The 15516-nt window shown below is 54.1% G+C and overlaps 1 protein-coding gene across 8 annotated transcripts in view; it reads left to right on the plus strand.

Moving 5' to 3' along the window:
• Nucleotides 1–15516, plus strand: part of LOC105489619 (transcription factor EB) — a 53408-nt gene that overhangs the window by 28343 nt on the left and 9549 nt on the right. Inside the window, exon 1 of one of the 8 annotated variants that reach the window (XM_071097082.1) lies at nt 10404–10779. The exons of the other annotated variants lie outside the window; for them this stretch is intronic. The gene's annotated coding sequence lies outside the window, so the exon portion shown is untranslated. Of the gene's footprint in view, nt 1–10403; nt 10780–15516 lie in introns of those variants that run through there. 8 annotated transcript variants of the gene reach the window in all.

A 15516-nucleotide genomic window follows, 5' to 3' on the forward strand; every position in this document is an offset into this window, starting at 1 on the left:
GTTCTAAGTGTGGAACATAACAGCTGTGTTATCGAATGAACGGGCATGCCAAGGTTCTGGAATGCTGGATCTCTATAACTCTATCCTAGGAGCAGCCTAGGGGCAGAAGGCAATGCTGGGCTTCTAGTCCTGTTGGCATTTGCTACCAGCAACCTAATGTTGCCATCACTACCCCCGGTATGGAGGTTTCTTCTCCATGCAACTTGCAACTCTGGCAAGTCCTGTTTTCTTCTCTCCACCTTCCCAGCTCTCCCTTTGAGGACCGGGTCTTACCTTCTGCCAAGTGGGGAAGTTCCAAGTACACATTTGACCATTGCATCCAGCTTGACCAGTCTCCCCAGTGACTGAGTCTTACATGCCTGCCTCTCTCCTTCCCTGCAGGGTGGGCCAGCTTGGATTACTCTGACCCTTTTATTGGCCCTTATTTCTAAGTTTCAGAGCTAGCTGTTCAATGCCAGGTCATAACTGCCTCCTCGGGGCCCATTGGCTGAGGCAAGGATGTGAGTGCAGTTTATTTGGGAGGCTCCCCCAGGGAGCACCAGTGGTAGAGTAGGATTCGTGAGACAGGAAGGGAAGGAAGCTGATAAAATGTGTGCGAAGGAGCAAGGTGACTGGGCACCTGAGGCTCACTGCCATTGGAGGCCTCTGCAGAATATGCTTTAGAGTTCCCCAGTCAAGTGATAGGGGTCTTTGACTAAGGGGTGGTGGGGAAGGGAGGGTGCTAACTTCATTGGCTCAGGCACCAATTCAGGTGCTGGCACCCGGAAGTCCTAAGGTGGGCACTTTTGACATCGTGAGGGCCCAGAGCATGTGGCTAAGCCCTGATAGCTTTTGCCACCTCACCAAGCCCAGTCCTAGGGGTCTGCCAAGCCCCCTTCCCACATCTCCCTTTTTTTATCCAAGAGGCTTCCCCAGGCATACCCCAGTTGCCGGTTCCACGCTCACTGTGTTTCACAGATACTTAAGGAGCATCTACAAGGTGCCATGGACAAAAAGAGGAAGCTGTCAGGATGCCTCCAGGTGCTCACAGCAGAGGAAAGTGACCTGTGTGACTGAGACGCCTGCCATGTGCCAGACACTGGCTCGCCCTTCCCAGGCCTTGTGCAAGGCCAGCAACGCCCCCGTGTCATGGCATCCTCTCCTAGAGGGAGGTACAGACGTGCTGGGCGCCACAGAGCCTAGAGCCATCTTCCACTTCCCTCCCAACTCTAGCATCCTGAGACTGTGATTGTAGTGGTTTTTCGGACTTCCTTTTCCTTTCTCTCACTGCCCCTGCCTCTTCCCCTAGCCCCATGGCTGCCACGTGGCTGCCTTTTAGTCAGCCGGGAACTCAGCCTCTTAGTAACCTCCCTCTGTGTCTCTGTCAAGAACAGAATGCAATTCAGGGACATTTTGGTGGAGGACTCATTTAGTGCAGTGGCATACCTGTTTGCCCTGGCACAGGCTCTGTCATGCCTACTTCCCGGAGAGGAGCCTTCTCCCCCTGGGCTCCACCTGTTCCCATCCCCAGACCTCCCAGCTTCAGGCTACACGTCTCACACCCTACAGGGCTGAGGGAATGGGAAGAATTAAAAGAGGGAAGTGGCGTGTAGGTAAGACCTTCTGGGGTGGGGGCTAGGGGAAGGGAAGGAGATGGGGATGGGGTAGGGGCTGGGCCTGGCGGTGTTCTCCCGCTGGAGACGTGGTCCCGGGCCATAGGCATGCGTGCCAAGTCACAGCCCCTCTGACTTCTTCCTCTAGCCGCCAGCCCCAGCCTTTCCCCTTGATGTTTCATTTCCAAACCAAGTTTGCTCTGGGTGCATGTGCCGGGGTGGCAGGGGCAGGAGTGTGTCTGCCTGTGCCATTCCCTACCCTGTGGGCAGGCCCAGCCATGGCAGCCCAAGTCTCTCACCTCCCCACTCCGCCACTGGGATAGGAAGGTGGCTGCACTCACTCCAGGCAGGTGTGTTGTTGGGAGGAGAACAGAGAGGATGGATTCAGGCATTGGAAGGTGGGGTTTATGTCTCAGGTTTGAGCTCAAACATCTTGGGTCCAGGGAGAAGGTATAAGGCAGCCACTGCCTGAGTCTCACCACTATGGGGGAAAGAAGAGCAGCTCTGAGCCTTGGGGCTGGGCAGGCAGGAGGGCATGGAGCCCAAATGAGTGGAAGAGAATGCTGAAGGGAGAGCGGACTTCCCAATGCTCCTCCCCCCACCCCACCACACGCAGAGTTCAAGGCACCTGACTCCTCGCTCTGTCCTGGTAAAGGCAAAGTGCTTCTTCTGGTGTTTAAGGACAGGAAAAGGGCTGGAAGTGTGTGTGTGTGAATTTTGCTTCCTGTTTCTTTCATACCTGGGTGTGGGCGGGGGGGAGATGTGGGCAGGTGGGGGGCAGCTCACTCACTCCATCCGGCGGTCGGGTAGCTTGGTGGGCTGTTGGAATGTTGCCGTAGGAGGCCATTTCTCCTCTGGCTGGGGGAGATGGTGGCTTCCAGATCAGGTCTCCTCTGGCTCCCTGACAGAGATGGGGTGGGGATGCCAGCTGGAGTGCACATGACAGGGCAGGGGCAAAGCTGAGTTCTGGGTCTAGGGCAGCTGACAGCATTTGGGAATCCTGGGGTAGGCCCAGGGCTGGGATAGGATTCAGGCACGGGAGCCCCCTGGACTTTGTGTCCCTGTTAGCTCTTCCCAGAAGCCCAACTCTTGGGCAGGACAGGGGATAAGGGTGGTTAGGGGTGGGTGTAGGTGTGTGTTATGAGGGGAGAAGAGCCCCCACTGAGTTCCTGGGCCGCTGCCTGTGCTGTCTAGTGGCCTCTGCCAGCACTGGCTGCCCCGTCCTGCCCCCACCAGGCGTGACTCAGATCGAAAGCAGAAGCTGCCAGACACTGAGCAGGGTGAAGTGAGGCAGAACCAACTGTGCTATTTTGGAACCTGGTTAATTCCCCCTTCTGCCCCCGACCTCCCTGCTCTCAGGGCTCGCATACCCTCCTGCTGTCTGGCCCTTTAGCTTACTCAAGGGGACAGTTGGGGCAGGCCTTGGTTTCCCCTGGCATGGATGTGGAGGGCCATGCTGAGGTCCCTCCTTGCTAGGCCCCTCTCCGTGGCCAGAGGTGCTGGATTCTGGGGACCGGCACTCTGGGGTCGGGGAGGAAAGAGCGCCCTCTTCTGGTGGGAACTCGTGGGCAGGGAGGCCCTGGTGAGATGACGGTCACCAGGCCTGGCACCCACTTTCCCCCTGCCCATCTTTGGCCGCTCTCAGGCCAGCTGTCAGCTGCCTCTCCCAGGGGTGTGAACTGACGAGAGCTTCAGGTGGGAGCCTCTCCCGGCAGTGAATCTGAGGGGTTGGGAGGGATTTCCGGACCCAGAGGGAAGATATTTTGGGGCTGAGGGCCTTTCCAGAACCCATGAAGTCACACACTGTGCTGCGGCCAGACTGACCCTCCCTAGTTGATGGTTCTTTTTTGGACATCCTAGGCCTGCTTGGGGTTCTGGCCCCACGATTTAGGGTTTCTTTGGAGCCCATCTGAGCCTGGGGGGCCCTGTGATGGTGGAAGAGGTCCAGCCTGCGGTGGTGAAAGAGGTCAGTGGGTGTGTGTTTCTGAGCTGAAAATGGGTGTGGAGTTGAGAGCTGTCACCTCTTCACGGATAGGGTGGATGAGCGTCCCTGGCCCTTCAGAAGCTGTGTGGTTGGGGAGAGGATGGGCTTTACAGCTGTCCCGTGTGAGTGTGCATGGGAGTGGGCACAGGCTCTGCGGTACGGCTGCCTCTCAGGGAACCCTGAGGTCAGAGCTCCACTCTGCTGATTACCCCCGAGCAACCTGGTGAGGAAGATGTTGGTGTACTGGGGGAGAGGGGGAGTCAGCAGGCAGGTGACCAATTAAAATTTGGGTCCTTGCCAACCTCAGGTGAGCAGGACTTGGGTTTCTCATTGATCAGAAGGAGCTGGGGTTTAGGCAAGTGGGAGGCAGAGGCAGAGCCCTGTAGAGGAGCCAGTGGGCTCCTAGACCTGCTGTGGGAGCCTCCCCACTCCCAGGCCTCCTGTGGAGCACACAGGCCCAGGCACACACTATCCCAAAGGCTGTCTGCTCTCTTCTGGAGCCGCTCTTTGGGCAGACAGGCAAGTCCTGGTGCAGTGTGTGTGTGATGGTGAGTGTGTATGTGTGGACAGTGGTTTGTGTATAAGAGGTGGCGTGTGCATGAATGAGAGTGTCTCATATGGTTTGTCTGGGCTGCTTTTCCACTGGTAACCATCTCAGCTCTGAAGCTGTTTCCCCATAGACCTGGATTATTTTCCCCTCCTGCACGGGCCAGAGCCCCAGCACTGAGTGAGCCAGAGCCCACCTGCAGCCTTGCATTCTGGCCTCCGCCTTGGCTCTTGAGCCTGAGAATCAGCCTGCTCAGCGTCCCTGTGGGGCTCAGAAGGGCCCTGCCTGTCCTTTAAAATAGCTCTGTGCTTCCACCAGGGGCCTGTGCTTCCCTGCTGTGTCCTCCCACCCACCACCAATTTTCATGCTTGGAACCAGAGAACTAAGTCCCCAGAAGACAACAAAGTTTCTTTAATGTGCCCACACATCTCCCAGGGCAGTTTGTTAAAACGCAGATTCTGACTCAGTGGGTCTGGGCGGGGCCTGAGAGTCTGTTTCTAACCAGCAAACAGGACATGTGATGCCTTAAGAGGCCCTCTCCCATCTAAGGCCCTCACTGTCCAGCCAGATGGTCGGTGGTCACCCAGGCAGCGAGCTAGTACTCACAGACCACCTCCAAGGTGCTAGGCACATCACATACTTCAGTTCCATTTACCCCCTCACTGACTCTGAGGAAGGTGGCATTACTGCCATCCTGTTGTACAGTTGGGGAAACTGAGGCTCTGAGAGGTTAAGCACCTGCCACAAAGCTGACAAATGGCAAAGCCAGATTTGAATTCTGGTCTATCAGGGTCCAGAGCACATTCGTGATCTACTAAGCCCGGCTGTCTTCCAGAGGGCGGACTTGGGACAGATGATGTGGTGGCGGTGGAGGCAGGGGAACTGAGCTCTGTTGGGGAACTGCAAGGGTAGTCCTGGGTGGTTCTGGGTGGAAAGAATGTCTTGAGGGGAAGGAGGGTTGAATGGGAGTAGTTCTAGAGGAAACAAGAGCTGAGGGGAGGCTGGCGTCCTGCCCCCACCTGCTTAGCCAAGGGCCCCTTCAGTAATGGGCTCAAGACCCCCTACCTGGCTCCCCTGGCACTTTCCAGACAGACTCTCCACAGGGGCACCCAGCACACTGTGGGGAGACCAGGTGCCCCAGTTCCGCTCCTACCAACTGTGTGACCTTGGGCAAGTTTTCAGCCCCCTCTGTAAAATAGGGATTTGTGAATGCCTCCATCATGGTGGATGGAGCTGTTGTGAGGATTAAATCAGTAACACATACAACGCAGAACAGCGCCTGGTACAGAGCAAGCACTCAGTGTGCACAGTACTAATGCCTCTTGGTTTGCACCTGAGAGAAAACAGGCCGCCTTCTGGGAATTTAATGCAGTTGTCCGTGCTCATAGGTGTTTCTTCCCCCATTCCTCTCTCCAGTGTCGTCTTCTGTTTAGGAAGACCTGGTTACTTCATTTGTACAGTGGTCATTTCCAAAGTACTCAGAAGCAGGTTCGACTCTTAAAACAAAGCCAGGGAGTCGTTCTTTACAGCAGACCAGCCACACGGAGGCTGGGGTGGCTGGGGCCAGGCTGGGGCAGCAGGTGATGAAGGAGCAGGGGCAGGAGCCAGGCACTGGTGGGGTCGGAGTGCTCTGAGGACTCTGGGCCTGGGGCAGGGAGGGCTGAGGCAGGGGTGGCTTAGGTACTGGGGCCCTAAGAGCCATTATTAGCCAACTCAGGATAGATGCAGGGAGTCCTGGGCCTGTGACTGGGTTTGGGACCAGGAGCCAGAAGCTGCTCTGCATGTGCCCGCTGTGTGGTGCCCGGCTGTGCTCATTGTGCCTGCCTCTTCTCACACTTGGAGTCAACAAGCCTTCCCTGCCCTCAGCAGCTGGCAGCTAGCAGAAGACGCTGGAGTGTGGATTCTTTTCTCCTGAGGAGATGGAAAAGCAAAGGCTGGATCCTAAGGCTGCCATGGCTCTGGAGAGGGAGCTCCCGAATGCCGGGGCAGCCAGCACATGGGACAGTGAAACTGGTGCCTGGCTCTCCCCCTCCCAGCCCCACAGGCCGATCCCACCAGACCAGCCCTGCACACATCCATGCTGCCAGAGCCATCAGCACACCAGGCAGACGGCGGGGAGCCTATGAGAGGTCCCACACAGCCTCTGCTGTTATTTGTGAGAGCCTTGAGGCCCAGAGAGGGACAGGACTTGCTCAAGGTCACGCAGCTGGGTGGTGCATACCGATGCAGGTCTTCCAGTCCCACTCTGGCCTTAGGTAGGCTTTTGTGCTGGGCCCGTGGGGGCTGAGGGAGCCCTTGCAAAACAGACTCATCTCAAAGAGTCAGAGCTTGTGGGCCCCAAATCCACAATGGCATGAACTGGCCAATCAGATAGAGTCTTAGGCCTTATCTTCCCTGGGGAGGGACCTCATTGACCACATAGGCTGACCTAGCATCCATGAAAACTTAGCTGATCTTCCCTGCAGGGGACACGAGCAGGTTCACTGGGGTGGGTCAGAGGGTACCTGGGGCAAGTGGAGTTTCAGTCTCTAAGCCCCTCTCTCGCCCTCAGGCCCCTTTCCTGTCCTAGGAGCCATCTATGGCTGAGCCCCACTCCTCCCCCAATCCTTACCACCCTCACCTCACTATGATCTGGTGCCAGATCTCTGATCCCTGGAATCACATTTCTGTCTGACCAACTTCATATAGCTTCCCCTTCCGCCCCCTCCGACCCAGGCCCTCAGGTGGACTAACCGTTTCAGTGAGATTCAGATTCGTCACCCTCTGAGCCTCCTGGGCATGAATGTCTTGGCTATTTAGAACAAAAAGTATCTGTGGGTGGGGTCTGGGAGGGCTGAGGAGCATGCAGACCTCTCTGGGGGAACCTCTGTAGGATTTGCTGAGGGTGACATGGAATTGGGGGGGCAGGGCTGGGAGTGCAGGGGACAGCAAGCCATCTACATGGGGAGACCTTTCCTATGGGCCCCAGGTTTCCTCTCCTTTGCTGGAGCTGGTGGTGGTCACATACCTGAGAGACCTGGGCTTGAATTCCCACTTCACTGTGTTCTTGCAGTGTGACCTCTGACAAGCTGCTTAACCTTTCTTTTCCTTTGCTTTTTTTTTTTTTTTTGAGGTGGAGTCTCGCTCTGTTGCCCAGGCTGGAGTGCAGTGGCTTGATCTCAGCTCACTGTAACCTCCGCCTCCTGAGTTCAAGCCATTCTCTTGCCTCAGCCTCCCAAGTAGCTGGGACTACAGGCGTGTGCTACCAGGCCCAGCTAATTTTTGTATTTTTGGTAGAGATGGGGTTTTGCCATGCTGGCCAGGCTGGTCTCAAACTCCTGACCTCAAGTGATCTGCCCACCTCAGCCTCCCAAGGTGCTGGGATTAAGTAGGCACCCGCCCTACTTAACCTTTCTGAGTCACGGTTTCCTATCCTGCTGGTGTTGCTGTTTATCCCATCAAGTGTTTGTGAGGATGAATGGGATTGAACAGAGGCCCCTCGAGCAGTGCAATGTGGGAGGGACTCGGAGCGTTTGCCAAGTGGGTAACAACTGTGTGTGTGGGGGTCATTGGATCAGCAGCCCTTGAGGGCCCTGCATCTCTCTCTGGAAAGTCTGAGAGTGGGATGGCGTGGAGGTTCTGAAGAAGAAATGTGATTTGCCTGAAACTTCCTTGTAGCTGAGGAGATGGGTAGGTGGCAAGGAAACAACTAGAGAACAAAGCATGGCAGACACAGGCAGGAGGCTGGAGTAGATGGAGTGCCCAGGAGGCAGGTGCAGGGGCACAAGGGGTGGGGGTTAAGTATCACCACTCCCCAACCCAGGAGAAAGGTGGCTGCCTGCTAAGGGGATCCTTAGCAAGCGGCAGCTGAGGGATGCGGCTACACGCGTGTGCACATGGACATGTGTGCATGTGTGCATGCATGTGTGAGAAAGAGGGAGAAGAGAGAATGAGAGAGGAGCAGACACAGAGAGACAGAGGGTCCACGTGGGTGGCTGGGCCAGTCCATGCATATCACAGGGGTGAAATCCTTTTCTGGTTTCTCCTTTCATGTTCCTCTTAGCTACATGTCCCTCGTCCTATCCTGCCGTGCCCAGTGGCAGTCTTCTTTGCCAGGACCCAGCTGGTCCCTGTGGGATAGGACAGGGCGACTCTCTGGTCTGCAATGGCCTTTGAAGCTGCTCCCCCTGTTGTCCTGGGCCAACAGTCTGGCCAGCCAGGAGGCGCCAGTTCCCACCCTTTCCTGTGGGATGTGAGCTGAAACGTGGGGCTGATGGGCCTGAGCTGTGGGAACGGGAGGCCATTAAGTGGGCCAGGAGCTTGTGTGACCGCCCTTCCTCTCTTCTCTCCTTCCTTTCCCTCCTCCCCACCTCCTGCTGGTGCTCAGAGATTTAAAAACAAGCCCCTGACTGCCCCCTGCCCCCAGCCCTGCAGTCTCCCGCAGTGCATCCCTGCAGGGGGTCTGGGAGAGGTGGTGAAGAACGAATCCTGGGGTCTTGCTCTGCTGCCACTGAAGTGCATAGTGCAGGTCCCCCTTTTGGAGCCTCCGCTTCCTCATGTAATTCATTCTTTGTTTCTTGATCTTTATTCATCACAAACAGGGGTTGGTCAGTCCTCAGTAAGTGTCCCACTTGGCAGAGTGGTTCCATTTCATGAAAGATACTGAAGACCACATCCTGCATAGCAGCCTTTGTGTGCTGTTGGAGACCAGTAGCACTCAGCCATGGTGATGCAGGACAGGGTCCCGGAGGGAACCTGTCAGGGTGATGGTGACATTCTCCATCTTGATCTAAACAGTGATTACACAAGGCCACACACCTGTAAAAATTCATTGAGCTGTACACTACAAATATATGCATTTTACTAGGATAAGTTACACTTCATTAAAAGGGTAAAAGACCAAAACATGGCATTAAAACTGTTAAAAGCGTTTGCGTGTCCCATTGACCTCATTTCTGCTTCTGATATCAAGGACCTTCCAATCAAACAGTGCACACTTACCAGGTGTCTTGGGTTTGCTATGTTTCAGTATCAGAAGTTGCCAGCTAATAGAATAAAAGGCTATATTATGAAGTATCTCCAGTGTGCCAGGAACTGTGCTAAACACTCCGCCTACTTATCCCTCAGAACCCAAAGAGGTGGACATTGTTATTGCTCACCTGCCTCTCTCATCTCCTGCAGTGAATGGCATGATATACAAGCTCTGGAAAAGAAAATCTTAAAAGACCCAAGGCTTTTGGAGAGGAAACAGAGGGCTCCTGGTAATAGGAAAAGCTGGCCTGAGGGCTTTCTGCCCCTATCTAGTAAGGAGAGACTGAGGCTGGGGTTACCACTAGGCTGCTCTGCCCCAGTCTGGGCTTTCAGATGGTGTGTGTGCGTGTATGTGTGTCTGTGTGTGTGTGAATGGGTGAATGGATGGGACCCTTTTCCCCAAAGGAACTTGTGCAGGGATGCCCCCAGTGGGCCTGGATGGAGGAACATTAAACAGTGATCAGAATGGTGACACCTCCCCTCTGCCCACAAATTCACACCTGCAGACAACCTCCACACCCAGCCTCCTCACTTAGAGCACAACTGCTCTGAGGGAGACGTGGCCCCAGCTGGCAAGCCCTGCTTGACTGATGGGGAGACTGAGGCCATGCCCAGACAATTGAGTCCAGTCTAAAGCTACGGCTTGAACCCAAGCACTTGGCCTTTCCCACAGCATCATATGGGCAGGATTGCTGGCTCCTGGGAGTCGTAGGACACCTTTCCACCCCTCACCCTGTTTGGGTCCGGGCCATCTGATGCCCCCTCCCCAGGCCCTGCAGTGACTCATGACCACCTCCATAATTTGGAATGGCTTTGTCCATGAGGATTATGTGATGTCCTTGTTCTGTTTCCTAGTTCATCAGGACTTCCTCTGCTGCCTCCTCTGCCAGAGGGGGCTGAGAAAAACCCCAAGTTTGGTATTTTTTCCTCTCTTCCCTTCCCAAGGCTGAAAGGTTCCTAGGAGGCCACAAAGTCCTTCCTTTGCCTCCAGGAACCCCGCACCTGTTCAGGAAGCCTTCTTTTAGCAGTCAGTTTCTTTCCCCAGGACTGACCGGGCAGCTCCCCCACAAGAGAGAGTGTGTAACAGACTGAATCAGAAGAAAACTTCTTCCGACCACAGAGGTGCAGAGCGTCATCAATGGCTTAAACAGGCCTCCCAGCCGCTGGGCTTGCACACTTTGTTGTTTCAGCCGCCAGACATATGCTTTTCTGGGAATACAGGAAATTATCTCTGCTCTTTGAGGAAAGGTAGAATTTTTTTTTTCTGCCTGTGTTTGGGGATTCCAGACTGTTCCATCATCCCGGACACTCTCTGGCCCCTGGGCTGGATGAAAGAGATCAGCTGTTGAAACTCTTTGATCGCAGGGAGACTTCTTCAGTGAGAATTCCTGAAACAAAACGTGGCCGCCCTCACCCTGAATGCAGGACTGAGGCCAAACTCCCAGCCCCAGGGTTGGGGCGGTGCAGCCAGACTGCCAGGGTCCAGCCTTGCCACTCATTAGCTCTGTGACCTTCAGCAAGTGACAACCTCTCTGGGCCTGTGTTTCCTCATTCCTCGAGTGGGGACAATAATGGTACCCACATCACTCATATCATGAAATAATTGTGATAATTACATAGGTGCTTTGAGCAGTACCTAGCACAAGGTAAGCACTCTGTAAGCATTAGCTGTTAGCATAACATATATATTTTTTTCAATTAGAAAGATATACATGTCATTATAGAGAAAGAGTAACATTCCAAAAGGCTTTTAAAACCACACAAAATACTTATGGTTACATCATCCAAAGAAGTCAGTAATTTGTACATTTCCTCCCAAGAGGTTTTTCTATACATATTTTACATTGTGATGATCATATTTTATATACAATTCCCCCTACATCCTACATTTTGTCACCTGACATATCCCCATGTTATTTATTGTAAGTATAGCAGTCCATCAGGAGGGACACGCCGTAATTGATTTAACTATCCTATAACTGGACATTGAGGTTAGTTTTGACTTTTTTCTGTATAATGTGAAGTGCATCTTTATGCACAAAATCCTTTTCTGCATCTATGATTACTTCCTTGGACTGGCGAGTGTTTTTCAAGGCTTTGACATATATTGCCAAATTGCTTTTCCAAAGAGGTTGTACCAAGGTATGCTCTGGCAGTTGTGTTGAAGGTGCCTGGTACCAAAGGCATTTTAAAGTCATTGACACTTGGGGAAGGCGGGGTTTTGGGGGAAGGGATGGTGCTGGTGAAGGTAGTTTACCTAACTCTTCTTTTAAACTATTTAATGTCTGCCCTCATTCTTTTTTTTTTTTTCAAGATGGAGTTTCGCTCTTGTTACCCAGGCTGGAGCACAATGGTGCGATCTCAGTTCACCGCAACCTCTGCCTCCCGGGTTCAAGCGATTCTCCTGCCTCAGCCTCCCAAGCAGCTGGGTCTACAGGCATGTGCCACCACACCTGGTTAATTTTTGTGTTTTTAGTAGAGATGGGGTTTCACCATGTTGCCCAGGCTGTTCTTGAACTACTGACCTCAAGTGATCTGCCTGCCTCGGCCTGCCAAAGTGCTGGGATTACAGGTGTGAGCCACCATGCCAGGCTGGTCCACCCTCATTCTTACGTGATTTTAAAATGAGAACACACATACAGAAAATTATAAATTATAAGGGAGCAGCTGTACAAATTATTGTAAATATGACACTCTCATGGCACCAACACCCATATCAAATTACAGAACTTTCCTAATCTCCTTACCCACCAAGCCATCTTGTGTCCCCTCCCAGGCACTCCCCCAAGGGTAATTAGGATCCTGAGTTCTAACATAGTAGATTACTGTTGTCTGTTTTTGAACTCATATACGCAGAGCATGCTGTATATGCTTTTGTGCCTGGCTTCTTTTGTTAACATTATGTCTGCGAGAGTCATCTATGTCATGTGTGACAACAGTGCATTTGCCATCATTGCTTTGTAGCATTTGATTGTATGGATGTACCACCACTTCAATATTTATTTATTTATTTATTTATTTATTTATTTATTTATTTTGAGATGGAGTCTCACTCTGTTGCCCAGGCTAGAGTGCAGTGGCACCATCTCGGCTCACTGCAACCTCTGCCTCCTGGGTTCAAGTGATTCTCCTGTCTCAGCCTCCCGAGTAGCTGGGACTACAGGTACGCACAGCCACGCCCGGCTAATTTTTATATTTTTAGTAGAGATGGGGTTTCACCATGTTGGCCAGGCTGGCTTCGAACTCCTGACCTCAAGTGATCTGCCCGCCTCGGCCTCCCAAAGTGCTGGGATTATAGGCGTGAGCCACCGTGCCCGGCCCACCACTTCCTTATCTATCTTTCTTTAATAGACATTTGGGTGGTTTCCAGTTTTGGCTCCTATACACGCAAACATTCTGGTATATGTGCTTTGGTGACCACGTGGATGCTTTTTTGTTGGGCACGCATGGGAGTGGAATCCATGGATCATGGAGTGTGTTTTCAGCTTCCTGCTCCATGTTTTAAAGGATCATTTAGAGGGCAGAAAAATCCCCAAGGCAGTTCAGGCCTCACAAGCCACTGAATGGACCGGCGTCAGCTGAGGGTAGTTTGAGGGCACTGCATGAAGGTGGTACGCCCCCAAGAAACCCTTGTCTGGGACTGTGGTGGAACCTGAGTGGGTCCCTGGCCCTCCAGCTCCAAATGCTCAGTGGCTGCTGGCCCTGGCTCTGTGCCTCTGCTGGCCACTTGGTGTCCTCACCCAGGGTCCACGCCTGGCCTCATGACCACTGCACCGAGCAGGGCAGGGTTTGGGCCAGCCCAGGTGGAGCTGGGGGGATTCCTTCCCATTGGCGACCCACCTGTGGACGTGACTGGAAGCACTGGAAGCAGGTCAGGCCCCCCACAAATCCCCAGAAGCTGCTGTGCTTCCTTTCTCCTGTTAACAGAATCACACAAGTCACACATATTCCCACTGTAAGAGCTGGGTGCTTCTCCAGTGGAACGAGGAACTATAAAAATCCCTCTTTATCCCTCCCCCTCCATCACCCCTTCCCACTCCCCTCCCCAGCGGTAACAACTCTGAACAGTTTGGGGTGCTGGGAGAGCCCAGAATAGGAGTTAAAGAGTGGGGGCCTGTGAACCAGGCTGCCTGCCTGGATCATATCTCCATTCTGCTGCTTAATCAGCTGTGTAACCTTGAGTGAGTACCTTCACCTCTCTGTGCCTTGGTTTCCTCCAGGAAAAATGGGGACAATACTAGAAAAAACAGAATTCACATTAGGAAAAGCACATTGACCAGCCCTGACCCGTGGCAATCATTCACGAAGCATTTAGCGGCTGGTACTATGATCGTCCTGTTTTCTACACATACACCATTTCATGCTTCATGGGCTCAAGCTGTGCCTTTTATTCTGCAGGTTACCTTGTCCGCTCAGTGCTATATCTTTGATACCTTCTTTCATACATCTAAGACTTTTCTCTTCTGGGCTCCTCTTTCTCATTACCTCTCTCATGGAGACCAGTGATTTCTCCTTGTCTTTCTCCTCCCTGTGCCCACATCTTCCCTCAGGTACGGCTCTAACAAGACTGGTTCATACTAAGGTGTAAATGACTGACAGGCAAAGCCCACACACAGGCTGGGTGAAACCAGCTATGGCCTGATCAGAGGAGACTGGGATCCCTGGTTATGAAGCGACTGCCACACACTTACCTTGAATCCTCCCAATGGCCCCAAAAGGCAGATGCTGTGATTAGCAGGTGCTGCGTTTTACAGAGGAAGACAGCAAAGCACAGAGAGGTGAAGTGGCTTTCTGAAGTCGCCTAGCCAGTAGGGGCAGTGAGCCTGTGGGACTGCAGAACTCATTTTGGACATGACTAAGCTGGAACCCAGTCTGGCCTTTGAGGCGGAGTCAGCAGAGAGGTTCTGGGTGGGCAGCAGCAGGAGGCAGCTGGAGGGTCCTGGGGGTGTCGATGGGGACAGCTGTGCGATGGGGGAGAGGCAGGGATTCTCTGGGGCATCAAACCCTTCCTTTCAGGAGGAGAGTGTTACCTGGGAGGGGCAGGGGAGATGGCTCTCCAGGGAAATGCCCCATGCCTGGTGTCTACATGCAGTAGGCACTCCAGGCCCCCAGTGTTACTGAATGTGCGCACGGTGGACCCTTTCCAGGCATGGTGGGTCTGAAGGGCCAGATGGTGGGTGGGGCTAGGGACATTTTGGTTCTCCCACGTCCATCCTCTTAGTTCTTCCTGGCCAGACTGGGTGTTAAGGGAGGCGGTGAGTGGCGCCTCGGGGTTTGAGAGTGAGTAGGCATGCTTGGAGGCTGAGGGTGGGGGGACCAGCATGTCCTGGACCACCCCCATTGCTCTCTGATCCCCTCAGGCCCCTCCCTTACCCCATATCCATCCCACCCACACCACATTCAGCAACCCAGGCTGGCAGCCGGGGCCAGGGGAGAGGACTGAAGCTTCACTGGAGGACAAGCTCTGTGGGAGTGACAGCTCCAGCAATGGGGATGGGGAGCCTCACTACCCTGCCAGCCTCTGTCAGAGGACAGGGGACAGTAGCTAAGGCTACTGACACCCACTGATGCACAGACACCTTGCTGTGTCCACTTCTCCAACGTCCTCTCCCAGGAGGCTCCCCCAGATTCTGGCAGGGCGTGGTGGGGCAGGGATTCCCAAGTCCATTGAGCGGATGAGGGAACTGAGGCTGGTCCAGCCAGTGAGAGGCAGGGCCCAGCCCAGGCTCTCCTCATAGCAAAGCCAACTCCAGTCCAGGCGAGGCCAGGCCAGACGCTCAGCTCTTTGTCAGAGAAACAAGGGGATCGTTCTCCCCTAGCCCTCCCTGTGCCGGCTGGCACTACCAGGCCCGGTGCCCACACCCCCACCAGGGCCAACTGAAGTCAGATTGTCCCCAAGGGTTGGGGGGGTGACCCAGTGCCGTGTGGATGGGTGTGTAGGGGGTACAGCTGCGAGGGGGTGGGCTGGGCTGGGGTCAGAGCCTATGAGGTCTGTAGGGCTAGTGTGTGTGTGGTGGGCAGTGGGGGTACAAAGATAGGGATACCCCTCTGTAGCAGCATAGGAAGGGGGTGGGTGAAGGCATGGGTGGAGGCTGCAGCTGTGTTCCTGTGCAGGATGGGAAGGGGGTGGTGGGCATCTGCTCCTTTCTTTCTGGGGACTGCCCCATTGGGAGCTGGCGGAGAGACCCAAGGGGCTGAGACAGCCCCTTTACTGATTCATGGTGTAGAGGGGCAGAGAAGGAAGGAGGGTGGGTGAGGGCCACTGCCTGCCTTCCTACCTTGTCGGGAAGGCACAGTGGTGGTGGGAGGAAGCCTGGCTGGCAGTCAGGTGGCATGGGCTCCATTCCTGGGCCTGGCAGCCAGGCAGCCTGCAGTAAGCTTCC

The sequence above is a fragment of the Macaca nemestrina genome, chromosome 5, assembly GCF_043159975.1.
Source record: "Macaca nemestrina isolate mMacNem1 chromosome 5, mMacNem.hap1, whole genome shotgun sequence".
Taxonomy (NCBI): Eukaryota; Metazoa; Chordata; class Mammalia; order Primates; family Cercopithecidae; genus Macaca; species Macaca nemestrina.